Source organism: Watersipora subatra, chromosome 5, assembly GCF_963576615.1.
Source record: "Watersipora subatra chromosome 5, tzWatSuba1.1, whole genome shotgun sequence".
NCBI classification, from domain to species: Eukaryota; Metazoa; Bryozoa; class Gymnolaemata; order Cheilostomatida; family Watersiporidae; genus Watersipora; species Watersipora subatra.
The window spans coordinates 43,942,214-43,949,228 of NC_088712.1; positions in this window are offsets into that span (position 1 = coordinate 43,942,214).

Sequence of the window (7,015 nt, forward strand, 5' to 3'; positions counted from 1 at the left end):
TATTAAAAAAGTGTGAGTGATATACAATGTACCGTAAAACCTCGTAAAACTTCTAATTGAACTGCCTCGGAGTGTTGCTCCTAACGAATCCCAGGTAAAGTAAGGTAATCTGCATAAACTTCAAGAAAAAACGGCAAAATTGATCGTGGGTAAAACCCCAAAAGAAAAAAATGTCTTTTCTTTTGAGCACTTCAACAACAATCAAGTTTTGCCAATGTCAATCTGAAAAACTTCCTGGCAATAACATCACCTCAAACAACAAACCAATCTCAAGTGATAGAAAAATCTCTATACTTTTTCATGAAAACGTTTTAAACTTTACATTAGAAGCATTTAATTTGAAACAAGCCATTTGTGCTTTTGATTTATATTATACTTTGTATATGTACATGTATCTACTAATAAATAAGTAAATATATGGACTTGTGACAGTGATCTGATAACTTGAACGCTCTGATAATTTGAACACTTTTGCTCGGTCCCTTGAAGTTCGAGTTATCCATGTTTGACTGTATATATATTTAAATACATTTTTTTTCAGTTTTTATATATATTAATATGTATATAAATATATATGTATTTGTATATATATTATATATATATTATAATTATACATAAATATATATATATGTATATTTATACATATATTTATATATATATAATATATTAGGAACTAAAATTTTTTTAAAGTGTTTACTACTTAAAGTTTCATGGTTGTTACCATTCATCAGGTAAAATTAAAATGATCTGAAGCTCATTTGACTGTATGCAAAAACACAACGAGTAGCTTAAAGATAAAAGCCAGCTATATATAATACAATAATTTAATTGGTTAATGTCACAACATTGCAAATCACGTGCTTATTTGAATGCCTGCCATTTGACACAAGCTCGTTTCGTGAGTTTAAACTTGCAAGCTCAGGTTTGTATAAAATGAAGTATTTCTCCCAAATGCATAAATTACAGCGTTTACTGGTCTTATTGTAACTACTCGCTTTCTTCGATACTCTCCACTTGATGTCGTAGTGGATGGGCCGATCATAAAGCTGCCATATATATGACTACTTGGCTCTGTTGATGTTTGTTTTGATGGGTTGTTGATGCTGCTACAATGGTTGTAATATCTTCTCTTGAATCAATGCAGCTCAGAGCTTTGGCAAGGGACACAAATCCCATTACCAATGAGAGTTGACTTCCTGCCCCGAAACAACTACTTTACTACTGACTTTGAAAAATTCAATGTGCTGACACCAGAGTGCTCAAATCACAAAAAGTGATGAGCTTTGCACACACACACACACGCACGCACACGCACGCACACACACACCCACACACACACGCACGCACGCACGCACACACACACACGCATATATATATATATATATATATATATATATATATATATATATGTATCTACTAATAAATAAGTAAATATATGGACTTGTGACAGTGATCTACCTATTATCTCGCTAAAATATCCTTGTTTTTGTTGCCTACTGAGAGTCATTATAATTCTACCACCTATAATATATATATATATATATATTATAGGTGGTAGAATTATAATGACTCTCAGTAGGCAACAAAAACAAGGATATTTTAGCGAGATAATAGGTTTTGCCAAATTAGGGCAGTATATATATATATATATATATATTATAAAATAATATATATATATAAGTATATATATATATATATATATACTTTGAGAAATATATATATTTCTCAAAGTATGTCATATATATGTCGGTTTTTTGACTCTAGATATCAAAATCTTTATTTTCCGCGATCTGATGGATTCGAAGTCACGACAACTTTCTCATCGACGAAGGTTTATCCGGATGCTCTACGACTAAGCTAAAACGCCATAGTTACCCTATGCCTTTTCATATAAAATATACAGCCTGCGCTTTCTAATTATGTTAGCCTTAGGTTTTCACCAAAGATTTTGAGATTAGTTTCCCTCGGAGTTTGAAAATAAATTCGGTTCTCGACTAAACTGAAGTATGCGCATTGCGATTAGCAAAGCTTCAGAAATGCTTTGAAACGGAGAAGAATTTTACGCTTCGTAATTTCTTTACAAAAAAGGAGAAACCATGTGGGACGACACCTTCTCTACCCAAGAAATTTGCTAGGGAGTTAACCCTTCTAGTTGAGCTACCTTAAATTGTATTGGAGGATGGGTCTTCTTTAAAGATGTAATGTAAACAGGCCATTGTTTTTTATATTTTCTTTTTCTACAATGTTTGATGTAACTATCTGTTGCATATTTTTAGTATTGTATTTTAACCTTTAATGCTTTGGATGTTTTAAAAGCCAAACGTACGAAATGTTTCTTTTTGTTTTCTTTTTCCTCATCTTTAATATAAAACATTTTATTAAAATTAAACACGATATATATATGCATACCCGTTTCCATTTAAAGTATGCAGTATACAGTACATCTTATGGTGTAAAATGTTGAAAGCCTACTTTACCGAAGTATATCTCCGAATATACCCAAATTTTTAGTCATTTTGGAACGAATTAAAATCTACATAATTTTATTTTAATGGGAAAAATTGTTTTGGTTCTTTAAAAACTTGTTTAGCAATGCTAGAACAACCTAACACATAGTGTAACCTACCAGGTAACACATAACAACCTTTTGGAATGGTTATGATGAATAACCGAGGTCCCAATGTATGTTACTATAAATGCTATACGTTGCTGAAAGTTATTAACTTTTAGATTTACGGTGATTTGAAAACCTTTTCTTCATGATATGTTTAAAAGTTTCAGTTGTTTGAAAAATTTTGAAAACCTTTACAGTTGTTTTTATTTTGTTAAATGTTGTTCATTTTGTTAATTAGCGTTTATTTTAATAGCGATATAGTAAAGTAACAAGCGCTATTTCCTTCCCTCAACAGACTAATGTTTCATTAGTTAAATGCGTGTTTCAAAAATTTTTTTATTGGTGCTCGCTTTGTGCCTTAGCTTACACAGCTTTCCTTCTAAACCTAACCAATTAGTAATTCGTAATTATTTTCACATTTTACAACAATCATTTATAAGATTACTGTAAGATTATCTGTAAGATTCATCGTTAGTATTAATTATTCCTCACTCTCTTATATTTATATACATTTACATACTTTGAGATATATATATATATATATATATATACATGTATATATACATCTACTATATGCATATATATATAAATATAGGTAGATTTAAAATGTTTTATTGCATTTAAAAACTTTGAATAACTTTTGAAGTTTATAACATAAGTTTTTGCAGTTTGTTACGTTATCATGTTAATTGCAACTTGCATTTTTTAAACATAATTTGAGTTTAATATCTGTTTGAAGTTTAACCATTATTCATAGTCCTATCATTGCTACCTATTATTCCTTAGTTGGTTTCCAACTTTTATTACAAATATTAATTTTTTATTCCACCATTTTTGGCAGAAATTGTTCTAATAAAATTTTAACCACCAAATACTACCATATTCTGTCATAGTTTTTAATTGATCTGTTAAACACATGTATTCTTGTAAGATACACTTTGTCTAATACCTCTAAAAAAAGAACCTGTTCTGAACAACATCATTCCCACATGATATAAAGTTTGAAAGTTACAGTTTGACAAAGTTTGAAAACTTTTACATTTGTTTTTATTTTCTTTCTTAATTTATTTCAGCTACAGAAAACACTTCCCTCATGACAATCATGATATGTAGTTTGAAAGTTAGAATGCTAAATGTTGTTATTTATTATGGACAAATCAATTTTCTGTTCACAAGCCTTTTATTACCCAGGCAACGCCAGGTGTTACAGCTATATATATATATATATATATATATATATATAAATATATATATATATATATTTATTTATATATGTATATATATATATAACCCAACTCCAAATGCAAGGCAATATATACAAGGCATATATAACGCCTATATACAAGGCAACTCCAAACAAAAATCTATCACGCTAGAGATGATCCTAGATGCAGACTGTGCAAAGATGCGCCTGAGACCACCCAACACATCATCAGTTGATTCAAGCAGCTGGCAGGGAACCCATACACTGAGCGACATAATCATGTCGCAGGTGTTGTGTGTAGAAGTCTATGTGATGAGTATGGCCTTAATAAACCCCAACACTGGTGGGAAGCTCCTGGTAAGGTCAATGAAAATGACCGCGCTAAAATCCTCTGGGACTTCTACATCCAAACTGACAAGCATGTCCTAGCAAACCAACCAGATAAATTGGTGGTAGACAAGGAAAACAAGATAGCTACTATAATAGATATAGCAGTACCCAATGACTACAATATTGACAGCAAAGGAAAAGAAAAGGTAGAGAAATATCTCCCTCTTGGAGAAGAAATTGAAAAATGCTAAAATGTAAGAACAACTGTAATCCCAGTAGTCATTGGGGCACTAGGCGCAATAACACCGGCGCATAAAATGTGGCTTGCCCAAATACCAACAACAATCAACTCAGGAAAATAGCAGAAAAGTGCGCTATTGGGAAAAGCTAAGATCTTGAGGCGAGTGCTGAAACTCCCAGTTCTCTGGTAGGAGACCCGAGTTAGAGCAGAATTTACCACCCATACGGGGTATCCGGGGTGTGAAAACAATTTTTTTTTACATATATATATATATATATACTAGCTGTATATATATATATATATATATATATACATATATATCTATGTATAGCAAGCCCTTTCACCCTTGGGATCTTGACCCAAAGGTGAAAGGGTTTGCGGAAAATATAGTCAACAAGATGCCAGCTGCTAATGACTATGGAAGCAGGGTACCACTATGAAGATTTTGCAAAGCCATACCTAAGAAGTTGTAAGAAAACACTAACTTGGCACTGGAATTGATCTCAACCGGATCAATCAGTGAGACTAATGCCCTAATCTACAGTACGGCAACCGTCATTTTGGAGAAGATTGGTATTAAGCCGCTGTCAACAAGGCTTCAAGCCATTCCATCCTGGCAGCTGAGGCTACAAAATAAGATCAAGGACTTGCGCAAGAAAGTTAGTAGGCTCAGTGAGAGATCTAACTACAGTTTGGAGCATCAAAAAATAAAAGCCACAATAGAAGCTCTAGAATCTGCCAAACAACAGCTAGTAGCACTCTCGGCTCGACTGGAACGATACAGCAATGAGCGGGATAGCAAGAGAATGAACAAACTGTTCATCGAAAATCCATCTATGTAGAGTAGATTCCCAGTTCAAAGGTGAACTGCAGAGGCCTATGTCTGAGCCTTCCCAATCTAGCACTTCAAAGTTCTGGAAGGACATCTGGAGGAAAGAGACTACTCATAGCACCACTGCAAATTGGCTGAAGAGGCTTAAAGAGAGCCATCAACAAACGTTGGCTCTGCAAGGACTCACCATCAGCGAAAAGGACATCAAGTGCAGAGTGCAGCGTATGAAGAACTGGGCAGCACCTGGCCATGACATGATTCAAGCCTTCTGGTTAAAGAAATTGACATGACTTCACACTAGAATGGCTAAGCAGATGGATTGCCTAATAGAACAAGGTGACCATCCAGAATGGCTGACCAAAGGACGAACTGTACTTCTGATAAAATATCCAAAGCAGGGGCCGATTCCCAAAAACTATCGACCAATAACTTGCTTGCCCACCACTTGGAAACTGCTCTCAGGAATAGTTGCAGACAAACTGGAAGAGCACATGAGTCACTATATGACCAGTGCTCAGAAAAGAAATGGGTGCAACACCCGAGGAGCCAAACATCAGTTACTGGTGGATCGGACGGTCTGTCAAGACAGCAGGAAAAGGCAAACCAATCTTGCCATGGCTTGGATTGACTACAAGAAGGCCTATGACTCAATTTCCCATAGTTGGATACTTGAGTGCCTCAGTATGTACAATTTCCACCCTGCTCTTGTGGCATTCATCAAGATGTCAATGACCAAATGGAAGACGGAACTAGAGGCTAATGGCAAAAAGCTGGCGAGTGTACAAATTAGGCAAGGCATCTATCAAGGTGACTCCTTATTGCCGCTGCTCTTCTGTATATGCCTGAACCCTCTAAGCAAAATGCTGGAGGAGACTCAATATGGGTACCAGTTTAAGAGTGGCACCAAGATAAACCACCTTTTCTACATGGATGACATCAAGCTGTACGCTAACATAGAAAGGGACATTGATTCGCTAATACACCTAACTCAGGTATACAGCGAGGACATCGAAACGACCTTCGGTATTGAGAAATGTGGAAGGCTAATTCTTAAGAAAGGCCATTCTATGCTCACAGATGGCCTAAGAATGCCAAATGGTACCATCAAAGATATAGAAGAAGGGTACAAGTACTTGGGGATTATGCAAAGCAACATCAACCACGAAGCCGAGGTACGTCACAAAGCCTTGCCGAATACAATAAACGCCTTCGGCAGGTCTTACAGAGCCAGCTCAATGCCAAGAACCAAGTCATGGCAATAAATACCTACGCACTGTCAGTAATAAGATATACAGCGGGCATAATAAAGTGGACTGAGGAAGCCATCAAAGAAACTTTTATAGCAACTCTTAAACTGTTGACCATGCATGGAGCACTCCACCCAAAATCTGATACTACTAGATTGTATCTTGATAGGAAAGATGGCGGTAGGGAACTCAAAAGTGTACAGCAGACAGTGAAAGAAGAGGAACAAAGCATCAAAGCATATCCAGCCTCCATGGCCATCTCAGATAAGTTTCTAGCTGAATTTCAATCGGCTGCTCTTACAACGGACCTACGCCCTGATGATGAGGAAATTGACTGGCACACGAAACCTCTTCATGGTGCTTACCACCAACAAATATCTAAGGTTGGCGATCTTCACCAGACATATATGTGGCTGAACAAAGGAAACTTAACGGCCAATACAGAGTCGCTAATCATGGCAGCCCAGGAGCAAGTGCTTCCAACAAGGCAACTCCAAACGAAAATCTATCACATTAGAGACGATCCTAGATGCAGACTGTGCAAAGA